The sequence below is a fragment of the Calidris pugnax genome, unplaced genomic scaffold (genome assembly GCF_001431845.1).
Source record: "Calidris pugnax isolate Ruff unplaced genomic scaffold, ASM143184v1 scaffold81, whole genome shotgun sequence".
Lineage (NCBI taxonomy): Eukaryota > Metazoa > Chordata > Aves > Charadriiformes > Scolopacidae > Calidris > Calidris pugnax.
In genome coordinates, this window is record NW_015090880.1 from 1,804,995 (window position 1) to 1,817,224 (window position 12,230).

The window sequence follows — 12,230 nt, forward strand, 5'->3', positions numbered from 1 at the left end:
CGGGGCTGGCGGAGCGGGGGGGAAGGGAAGGGGAAGAAGCGCCGCCTCCCGTCCCCGTCCCGGCGCGGGGGTGAAGCCGCCGCACGGGGCCGGGCGGGCGGCCAAGGCGTGTCGCTGGCGGGCCGGCAGCCAGCGCCTTCCCTCCCCCGCGGGCAGGGCCGCAGCCTGCCCGTGTCCGCCGGCCTTCCTGCCGCTCCCCGCCCCCGGGGGCGGCTGTCAGCCGCCGCAGCCGCGGGGGTTTCCAGCTCCGTTCCCCCGGCGCAGCGGGGCGGGGAAGGGGGGGGGCGAGATCCGCCGCTCCCCGCTGCGGGCAGGGCCGGGGGCTGCGTCTGGGGAAAGGGGGGAAACCACCCCAAATAAAGCCGCTGGAGTGGAGAGTGCCAGAGAGCCTGTGTGCGCTGCCTGTGCCTCAGATCATGGAATGGTTGGGGTTGGAAGGGACCTTAAAGCCCATCCATGTCCACCCCCTGCCCTGGGCAGGGACACCTCCCACCAGAACAGGTTGCTCCAAGCCTCATCCAACCTGGTCTTGAACCCCTCCAAGGATTGTCCCCCCCGTCCTCAGCACTGGTGAGGCATCACCATTGTCCAGTTTTGGGCCCCTCACGACAAGACAGACATTGAGAGGCCTGGGGTGTGTCCAGAGAAGGGCAATGGAGCTGGCGAGGGGTCAGGAGACCAAGGAGAAGGGTCTGGAGAACTTTGTCCCCCCCGTCCTCAGCACTGGTGAGGCATCACCATTGTCCAGTTTTGGGCCCCTCACGACAAGACAGACATTGAGAGGCCTGGGGTGTGTCCAGAGAAGGGCAATGGAGCTGGCGAGGGGTCAGGAGACCAAGGAGAAGGGTCTGGAGAACTTCTGAGGAGCGGCTGAGGGAGCTGGGGGTGTTTAGCCTGGAGAAAAGGGGGCCAAGGGCAGACCTTCTTCCCCTCTGCGGCGGTGTGGAGAGGTGCAGTTCAGCCTCTTCTCCCAAGGAACAAGAGAAAATGGCCTCAAGTTGCTCCAGGGGAGGTTGAGGGTGGATATTAGGAAAGATTTCTACACTGAAAGGGTTGTCAAGCCTTGGAACAGGCTGCCCAGGGCAGTGGTGCAGTCACCATCCCTGGAGATATTTAAAAGCTGGGCAGCTGTGGTGCTGCGGGACATGGGTTAGTGGTGGGTTTGTCAGTGTTGGGTTGATGGTTGGACTTGATGATCTGAAAGGTCCCTTCCAACCATCCTGTGATTCTACCCACAGCTTCTCTGGGCAACCTGGGCCGGTGTCTCACCACCCTCACCATAAAAATTCCTTCCCGAGATCTCATCTAAATCTCCCTCTTGCAGTTTGAAGCCATTACCTCTCATTCTATCTCTACATGCCCTTCTAAAAAGTCCCTCTCCGGCTTTCCTGTAGGCCCCCTTCACGTACTGGAAGGCCACTGTGAGGTTTTGCTGCCAGGATGTGGTTAGCTGTGTCGTGAAGGATCACAAACCAGGTTCAGATGACCTCTCCCCAGTGTGTGTGAAAGGGAGGGGAAAAAACAAACACCACAAAAAACCCGCTAGCCTGGCAGGTAGCCACTACCTTACCCCCCGTGCCTTGAACCTGCTGCAGGCTTCCCCTTTTCACGTTCATTTTAAGACAAAACAGAAATAAAGCATCTTCAGAATCCTGCTGGTTGGTTAAACCGTGGGGACTGTCTCATGGAGGAGATGTCGCATCTCAGCACCACCAAACCCAGCCGGGCTCCCGGGTCACCACCCGGGAACGGGCGGGTTGTGCCCAACGTCATCACAGCTTTAATTTTCAAGCAAAGCGGTGCGGAGTGTGTTATTTTGGAAATGTTGAGCTCACCTTTTGCTGAGCGCATTCCCCAGAGATTTTCGGGAGGTGCAGCAGGCATTTAAAATAGAAGAACATGTGAGACCTCGTTCCTGCCAGAAGGCCTGAGCGTGCACTTGCATAATATTCAAATGTTATCCCTGTAATTACATTAGCTTTTACTTTTCACAATCAAAAAAAAAAAAAAAAAAGAAAAAGTTGTTAGTGCTTCCCTTTGCAGAAAGTATCATTCCTGCTTTTCAACATTTTTTAGTTAATATTCTACGTTCTACTTAAAAGTGTGTAACTGATTCACGAGAAGGACTGTCTCTCGGGCTGTTATCTCACAGTTTATTATTTATCAGTGCAGAATTGCATTTACTGGGGAGTTCTAACTCACCCACCGGACTCAGGCGCACAAAGATGATGTGATTTTTCCAGACCGAGTCCTTATGTAGGGGTAGGGCCTATACACACCTGGCACCCAGTGGGAGGTTTTCGGCTGCCACATCACATGCGATGTGCCAGTGTCCGTTACGGGCAGCCCAGGCTGGTCATAAACCCGTCCTCTGCCCCAATTGGTGCATGAGCACCAATTCAGCAGGAACTGGTAATTTAGCACCCTTGCTCGATCGATAGCTTCCTTCCTTTAAGAGAGAAACCTTTCAGGCTTTTTAATTCGGTGCCTCCCAATCTGCTGCAGGTGTTGTATTTCCCCAATAAACGTTGTTCCATCTCTTAAATATGTATAACATATAGCTGGTGCCTTATGGAAACCTCCTTTAGCACCGACGGCGCAGAGCAGAAGCGTTTGGCGCTATCTCTCTTTACAACAGCATGTAATGTAGTTCAAATGTGTTTGTTCCAGTAAGAAGGGAAAAGGCGATGATCAGTAACAAGAACCAAATGAGAAAAAAAAAAACAAAAAACAAAAAACAACAAACCAAACAAAAAAAACACCGGCACAGTCATTTTTAAAGTCAAACGTAGAGGTTGTGCCAAGCCAAGAGGGAAAAGGTTTGTCTGCCGTATTTTTTCACACGATGGGGAGGGACATCAAGGGGTTTTGAAGAAGTTGCTGCTGCCTTTCCCGCTCACAATCACCGTCAGTGGGTTGAAGCGGGGGTCTGGCCGGCTCAGTAATGCCAAACCCGGGGAGGGTCTGGGGTCTGTGAGCTCCTCCTCACAGGCCAGGTGGTCCTTCCATGTGGGGGGACTCTTCAGCCCCGGGGTTTGCTGTGTAATATTGCACAGCACCCTATGTAAGCCCTTTTATTAATAAATGAATGCAGAAGTAAATAGAGCTGGTGGAGCCGAGTTTGTTTTGATCCTTTCCCCTGGTACTGTAGCACTTAAAGCTTACTTTTAAGAATGCTGCTTTTTGGAGAGGTTTGGTAAGGTCAAAGCCTGCTGTGAACAAGGAAGTTTAGTGCTACGTGGGCTCCTTATTTTAAAGCTTTCCTTTAAAACATTTCAGCAAATGGTTATTGCGAGCACCGGTGACTTTTCCAAAGGCATTTTGGTTTAATTGTACCAGTTCTTCTATCTGCTCACCACTTCTTTGTAATACATGTGTTTTCTGGGACTGGAATCGGCAGCTCCTCCAGTGGTGGCTCCCACCCCCAGGGAAGTGAGGCACAGCTTGCCCAGAACTAGCCCCACTGGGCTCAAACTCACCCTCACGGTGAGCACCAGCCTCTCTGCGGGTACCCGGCTGCCTTCCCGGCCACCAAAGTGACTAATAGTGAACTAGGGCAAACCCAGCCTGGTGTACATGAGTGCGAAAAGTCCTTCTCCAGAGCTGTTGGCATCTATAGAAACTATTAAAAATCTAATAATCATGCAAAAAGTGCTTCCGTCGTATTGAGCAGGAAAAATTTTCAATAGTGCAAGAGATGGAAAATGCAAATAACCAACCGCGCTGGTGTGGAGAAACCTGGCAAAAGTCTACAGCATCCCACGCCAGGAGTCTCCCTTCCCACCAAAAACACGCGCAGAAAAGAAAAGAAATGGGTAGTACAGGAACGGAGGAGAAGGTCAAAGAAGGTCTACCAAATATTCGACCATTTGGTATTTAAACAGCTTCTGTGCAGCCGGTGTGCACAGCCTCAGACCCATGCAAATTAACGCTGCTGAGTCACGGCCAGAGTTGGGGGGGGGAGTTAATTTAAAATGTGACCTGAAAACGAACATGAAGGAAAGAAAAAAAAAAAAGACCATCCTGCAGCTTTTGAATTTTGGGTGGAATGTCAGAGTGTACAGTTAGGGGACAGTCTAGCAAGGTAAGATAAACACTTTAAGATTAACAATTTAAATTAAACACTTAAAAAGCCAGAATTACTGTAAATATCAAGTAAGGAAGAGCAAAAATATTTTTTCATCTCGGCGTCTTTCAAGAGCTGAAAAAAAAAGTCCCCAACTTCTTAAAATCAAAGGTCCAGCAGAGTAGATGGGTAAGAATCTGATGAGTGGTAAAACCAGCCAGCAGCTCTGGGCTTATTCTATATAAATTAAGATGTATCAGTGAAAAGGAGATGACTATTTAAGTCATTCTGGGTTCATTTCTTTCAATATTTTGGAGCTTGTTCTGCTTTAAGAGTGTAAAGCCCCGCGTAGATGGCATGTCTCCCCAGTGGGGTTTATCTGAACCCGGTTTTCCCAGCGCCGAGGATGCTGAGTGTTGCTGGAGGGTGCCTGTGGCTCAGGAGGCAGTGGGCTGCTAGTTCAGAAGAACAATTTTTAGCTAAAAAAAAAAAGAAGCTTTTCTAACAATGAAAAGTTGTTAGAAAAACAACTTTTAGCCTTGCCCATCTCTCCAGGGTCGGCTGAGGGGTTGGGTGGCCGGGGATGGATAAGGAGGGAGGGTTGTCCCTGCCCTAGGCGGCTCCGTCTTGCTCCCAAACTCATTGACACCCCGTGTCCCACCGTGACACAGGCTCCTTGGCGCCTGCGTCCCACCCTCCTGCTCCCAGGAGGGGTCCAAAGTCCTCCTCGTCATTCTGGCGTCACTCGGGTGTTTATCTTCAAAGGCTCCCGTCATTACGGAGCTAAAACGGGGCAGAGGGAGGGAGGTGGGAAGGAGGACTTTGGCTGAGAGCGTGGCCGTGCCAAGCAGATCTACAACCTTTTTAAGGCTGGCGCTGAACCCGTGGTGTCCTGAGAGGCTTTGCCAGCTCCCTTGAACTTGGGTGAGGGTTACTGCTTGTCAGCCCCTGGCACAGCTCTTCCTCTACATTCCTGTCCCGGTTGATCTGGTGGCTGGGCTTTAGATACCCATTGGAACGTAACCTTCAGCCCTGTTGATGGCATCTTTCCGCTCACGCATTTTCCTGGCCATTTCCCACCTTTCCCTCTGGGTTTCGGTGAGGCCGCCTGAGGTGAAGGCTGGAGGAGAAACATCCCCATGTTGGGGCCCTGGCTCTAAGTGGGCGGTGGGAGAATCACAGACATTCATGGTTGAAAGGGACCTTTGAGATCATTGAGTCCAACCACACACACACACAAAAGAAAAAGTCATCAAAAAAACCCCCAAACAAACACCACACCCACCCACAAACAGACACAACCCAACAATCGCGGTCACGAGAGCATGCCCTGAAGTGCCACGTCTACACGTTTCTTAAATACCTCCAGGGATGGTGACTCCACCACCTCCCTGGGCAGGCTGTTCCAGTACCTGACAACCCTCTCAGGAAAGTCATTCTTCCTAATATCTAATCTAACCCTCCCCTGCCCCACCTTCAGACCATTTCCTCTGCTCCTGTCATTGTTCCCGTGGGAGAAGCAGCCAACACCAACCTCTCTACAACGTCCTTTCAGGGAGTTGTCAGCCAACACTAACCTCTCTACAACGTCCTTCAGGGAGTTGTAGAGGGCAATGAGGTCTCCCCTCAGCCTCCTCTTCTCCAAACTAAACATGCCCAGAGAAGAAGCCCTGAGCCTTCACACACGAAGGACGGGAGCAACAGCTGTAGGGGAGTTTATATTCTACCCATCATGGGACTTTTGGTTGTTTCCTATCTGTTTTTCAGTAACGTCTCTGGTGGTTATAAAATGAGCAGTATTTATCTGACCCGGGAGTCAGAGACATTACCTCATTGTCACGGGGTCAGTGGCAATTAGACTGCGAAGCCCAGCCAAGCAGTGCCGCTGGGTACAATAGTCTGTGGCGGGCTTAACCTTTACGGTCACCGCTGCCGCACAGCCCCGCCACGCCAGGCCTGGCATTTTAATAGCACGAAAAGCTCCCCCCCCCGCTTCCTCCCATACCCCATGGCAGAAGGCTCAGGCAGGGTTATCAGGGTATACGTTAAAAGGCTGCAATCTGTGCATTTCAGTTTGCAGGATTAGTGGGTTAAGGGGTTGTCGCAGTTCTGTCTCAATTTTGGGTTAAAAATTAAATTCATCTCCCCCCCCGCCACCACCACCCCCCAAAAAGGTGTAGTAATGGTTGAATGCAACACAAGTGCAATAATGCATAGACATCAGTTATCCCATAGTTACCGTGAACATGCTGTATGAAGGTGCACAGGATTCCATGGTGGATCAGGGAGGGGAGCCCTAGGAGGAAGGGGAAGGGTTGGACACTGAAGGAGGGGAGATGGAGCTGAGATGTGGGGAAGGGTGGTGAGAGCCTGGCCCAGGTTGCCCAGAGAAGCTGTGGCTGCCCCATCCCTGGAGGGGTTCAAGGGCAGGTTGGAGGGGGCTTGGAGCAACCTGGGCTGGTGGGAGGTGTCCCTGCCCAGGGCAGGGGGTGGAACTGGATGATCTTCCAGGTCCCTTCCAACCCAAACCATTCTAATGATTAAGAGCTGGATCAGCAGCTGTGCAGGGCTGGCGGGGAGAGAATTTCACCCATGACCAGAGAAGGCCACCAACGGCTCATTCACGGGGGCAGCCATACCCCTTCGGCACCGAGGAACACTCAAGAGCATTTAGAACTGAAACCAGGTGCTTTTCCTTTCTGGAGGTGGCAACTTCTAGTTCTGGTCTGTTAATATGTGATTATTCATTGGGCGTACTTCGCTTTCACATGTGACAGACTTGAATCACACAGGTCTACCCCATGCAAGCCAAAACGTGATCACTCCGAATTTGAGAGCAATTCCCTTTCAGATGGTGCGTTGGAATGGTCACCCCAAAGGGGATGAAGGGCTGCTGGGTGCCAGCTTCCCACCGCTCCCTGGTATCTCGGGGGGGGCAGGATGCTTCGGGAACGCACGCCATGGGAGCTCTGCCTCACCCTGGCTGGTGGCCAGAAGGGCTTTCCTCCTCCATGCTGTCACCCGTCCCTCTGATTCATGCCGTCTGCCCCGCTCGCTCTCGCACCATTTCATGCGCCACCTCTGCTTTTTTGGCGCAGGAAAACTTAAACCTCCTGCCTGTTTATTTTTTCCACTGGGTGAAATTTTGGGTTTGGGCACAGGCTGAGATAACCCTGCTCCCTGGGAGCACTGTAGGTGTTTGACAGGCTTTGGAGTTGGAGGGCTGTAAAGCCCTTTGGCTTTACAATTCCCATTGCTGGGAGTTAGGGAGGGGGTGTGGGTAAGGAGAAAGGCTTTTCCCTACCGTACTGTCAGACTGAGGGCTGGGCACACAAAAAGACTAGGGACTCGTCTTGTGAAAGGTGTGAAAAACAAAAAAATCTGAGTGTGTCAGTTCTTACCGTGTAGGCAGCAGCTCAAGCCCCGAGTCTGGGGTCTGGGTTCCCAGACAGGCAGTGGGGAGAGAGGGGGGGTTATACTGGGCAGGCAGGAAGGCTCTGGCAGAGCTGTAGCCCCAGGTCAGCAGCTCCAAGCTGCTTCTCTCCACAGATTCTCAGCTGGGAGCTCTGCCCAGGGCTGAGAAGGGACATAAACCACAGCACACGCTGTGGAAGAGCCGCACTCCCAAAGCGGGAACCGGGCACCGTGCCCTTTCATGCCCAGGGAAGATTTTAATCTACTTCTTCCAGGTAGAAGCTCTAAACTGGCAAGATATCCCTGAGATAGGAGCTCCTTCGTGCCACGTGTGCTCCTTTGAACCCTGCAACACCTGGCTGTTCCTCGAATTCAGGTAATAAAGTACTCAGGGCACAGTGACCTTGCTGTCCCCTGCCTGCTCTGGGCAACAGGGAAGTGTTTTTATTTGATATTCACTGAAACAGCAACTGCACCCAGGTCTGCTTCCCGGAGTGCTGCCAGCGCTGTCGCCGCTCTCTTCAGTCCTCTAAGTGCTACCAGGTGCAAAGCAGAACAGTTTCAGGAGGGGAAGGTGGCATCCTCCCCATTCTGGCTGTGGAGATGGTTGCTTGGAAGGTGGGCACCACCAGAAGCAAGGTTGGGGCCTGAAACGTTTACATTTCTAGTGCCTGGCCCGGATCCTTCCATGTTTTAAACAGGTCTGACCACATCCCACCTCTGAAAACCTGCTCTTGATCAGATCACAAAATCACAGAATGCTATGGGGTTGGAAGGGACCTCTGGAGATCATCCAGTCAACCCCCTGCCAGAGCAGGTCCACCCAGAGCAGGTTGCACAGGAATGTGTCCAGGTGGGTTTGAATGTCTCCAGAGAAGGAGATTCCACCACCTCCCTGGGGAGCCTCTTCCAGGGCTCTGCCACCCTCACAGGAAAGAAGTTCCTCTTCATATTTAGATGGAACTTCCCATGTTCAAGTTTGTGCCCGTTCCCTCTTGTCCTGTCCCTGGGCACCACTGAAAAAAGCCTGGCCCCATCCTCCTGACACCCACCCTTGAAGTATTTATAGGTGTTGATCAGATCCCCCCTCAGTCTTCCCCAGACTAAAAAGCCCCAAGTCCCTCAGCCTCTCCTCAGCAGAGATGTTCTAGGCCCCTCATCATCTTTGTAGCCCTCTGCTGTCCCCTCTCCAGCAGTTCCCTGTACTTCTTGAACTGGGGAGCCCACACAGGTACGGGGTTGAGGGCTTGGACACATGCAAGGCGTTGAACCTAGATTGTTCCAAGGAAGGCCATAAATGGGTATGTAGGAGCTTGGTCCTCACCACTCAGCTCGATCCTCACCTGTGTTTGCTCAAACTCCCTCAGCAGGTCAGTATTTCCCATTAACACTTACCCTTGATTGGTTCCCAGTGGGACCAGCCAGGTCCCCCTCCTTCAGGGCCATCCATCCCCCCCTGCACCGTTGCCCTCACCGGTGGCTCTGTGCAGAAAATCTTCATGGGGCCATGAAGCACCGTAGGAGCGGCCGCGATGGCACCGACATCAAAGGCACTGCCAGGAACCTGCATTTCCATCTCTCTTGCCAGCATTTACATTTGAGCAGGTTTTGGAGGCCACCGTTTCCTCCTGTTCCTCCCTAGAGTTTCGGGGTGTCTTCAGGGTGAGTCTGGATTTCTGAGGATCTGCATTTTGGGGTTTAGATAGTTTAATGCTCTCGTCAGCTCTAGGTCTAAGCAGACACGATCCAGCTTGCTCTCTGAAAAAATCTCCGGGCCGTTGAGGTGACCTTTCACACTTGAATGAGATTCAATGGCTGCAAAAATTAAAAGTAAAGGCAATAAGGACATTTACCCTTTGCACCGGGACACATTGCAAAGGTCTACACCAAATTTCCCATCATTGAGAGATGCTTTTCTTGAAAATGTGGGGCAGTTTGGCCACCAGCTGTGGGTTGGACATGGGAACCACTGGGAGATACTCCGTGATTTCGATCCTGCAGGTAGTTGTGCTACTTGATTATCATGGCTCTTCTGATTTCAGGATAATGAATCATCCTGTCATTAAATTGATGTGAAAACTCCCATGGTGTGTAAATAGAGGCAAATGGCAATTTTTAACTACTTTTGGCTACGCTAACGCTGAAGGCATGTAATTTGCTTTCTGTAATTTAATTGTGCAGGATGTTTGCTCCCATCATTCATAAGTAAAAGTTTCTTACAGACTCAACAGATTGTGTTTCCATCTCTGTTGCGTAAAAACAGTCCTATGGACACCGGCGAACTGGAAATCACAACACAGCGTTGCCACTATTTTAAGAGTCATATTCAAACACATGGAACAGATACGCAATTCCACTCTTCGCTGCCTTCAGATTTGGGGCTTTGTGTATTTACTTAGCGCTAGAAAAGGAAAGTGAAAACAAACCCGTGTCCTCAATAAGCCCCAGGATCAGGCTCCGCTTCTGCCCTCTCCCTTGGGACCAGGGACCATCTCCAGGCAGTGGAAGGGCCCCGGGCAAGCCAGAGCTGCAGAGTCATTCCTGAAATGAGACAATAGAGAGAAAGGGGGTGGAAAAAAGGAAAAAAATCCCAAAGGTCTGAGTGCCTGAGAGATGGATCTGAAGGGTGTTAGCGCTTCTGGATGGAAAGGCTGACTCGAAATGGGTCTGGCTGCTCCTACTCCGTGATGCTCCTGGGGAAGCACCTGCCTGGAGGCAATTTATGCAGCCTGTCTGCTGGATTTCACACAGACAACAAACACACCCTGGGACTGTGACTCTGGCTGGGCACAGGGTGGTTTTCCCATCTCCTGATTATTTTGGACATTTCAGGCCTTTTTCCCACGTCCTGGGACAAACTGCTTCCATCTTCCCCAGGAAAGCTGGCTGTGGGGAGCAGAGCTGAGGTGCAGCGAGGGCTCCCCATGGCCAGGGGACCCTGCAGCTCGCTCCGGCACCGTGGCCTCATCACAGGCAGCAAAAACATAGCTTTTGTGCATTTTCCTGCCAGCAGTTCAGATCTAAATCAATCGGCATTTTCCGCTTTCTTTCTACAAACTTTTCTAGGTACAATCCCAATTGCATCCATATTCAAACTGCCCTAGGATAGCTTTGCTTCGGTCAAGAGTTGTCCTCATCTGTTTGTTTTTTTCCCTCCCAGCCTTACATAATTCTGTTTCCAAGCGTCCCATCAGGCACGTAACTGGCAGCAGAGAAGCATCGCAAAAAAAAAACCCCAAAGCCCCTGAGGAGAGCACAGCAGAAGTAGGCTGCCTGGTCTAATGCACCCATTCGGGGTGGCATCTCTGAGCTGAATCTCTATATGACTAAGCACATTGGCAGCGGGTGTTTGATCGCATCTTCGGAGCACTGCTCCATATTTGTCCTTCCTTCCTCAGTTTGTTTCAGGTTTGGTTTTTTTTTTTGTTGTTTTTTTTACAGATAGGTGGGTTGGTACGCTACGTGCTGACACGGCTCTGCTGGTATGGATGGCAGGAGGGGTACGAGGCTCCAGCGCAGCCGAGGGCTGGAAAGATATTTGTCACTGCAGATTTTGCTTGTCATCTGCAGAGATGACATGCAGATCTCCCCTCTGACAGATTGATAGTCATTCCGAGATGCATCCACCCACAAAAACCACAGGCATGCTGCTTTACTCAAATCTTTACTTTAACCACTACTTTGTGATGCAAAACTGGTGGAGTTTTTGGTACTTTTTGTTAAAAATGAAATCTTTATAGGGGTTTTCCAGCATCCTTGCTAGTTACTAAAAACAAATCAATTAGCCTACTGGATGGGACAACTCAGTTTACTTGTGGGTGGCTTTGACATTCATCTCATTAATATGTTTAGTCTGAAAGAAGGTTGGAAAGGTAGTAAATAAAAAATTGGACGCAGAAGTACTGTGTCTCTCCAGGAGTTATTCCTTCTGTCCCGGGTAGAATGCCAGTTTCACATAGGCGGAGTGTTTGCACTGATTTTTACTCCAAATATCAACATTTTGGACTGACTTAAGTTCAAGGATTAGCAACGTGGGTCTGTCTGTTTGCAAAAGTAAACGCGGCACGTTAAAGGGGCAGGTTAAGCAGCATCTACACTGTTCAGGGCCAGGAAATTCCCAGTTCAGGACCGAGCTTCCATCGCGGCGTGTGAGAACCTGGTCAGGTCGGCTGGCAGCCAGGTAGCCTCCAACTCAAACAAAGAGCCACCCAAATCAGTCATCGGGAGGCTTATGGCCCCTTTGTGTCCCGCGCTGCTGAGGCTACTTGATGCCATGCTTCTTCTGGGTGGTTTTGGCACGGGGAGGCAGGGAGGGCATCCCTTCATCACCCCGCTTTGGGTGGTGGTGGGGGGACAGCCCTCCTGCAAAGCCAGCCGGCGGGTCCGTGGGGGTACGAAGAACACACGTGGCAACGACCTCGGGTGGCGATGCTGGAAACGTAAAAGGGAAGGTACTCCAAATAAGTTTCTCTTGTTCAGCAATACAATGGGCAATTTGAAAAAAAAACCTTATTAAGCATGTGTGTAGGAGCGTTTCCCTTTCTGGGAGACAAGTTGGATTGTTACAGGGAGCTATATTGTGACTTTTCCCCGCCACGGCATCAATCAAGGCCCCTTTATGTAAGGAGGTATCCGTCACACGCGCCCCGTGGCGAGTCCCCGAGGCTGTAATCCCGGCTCCTTTGTCCTGCCCGCTGCCAATTTGCTGCAAAATTGAGGACGCGGCTTGAAATTTGCCATCGGGGCGGTC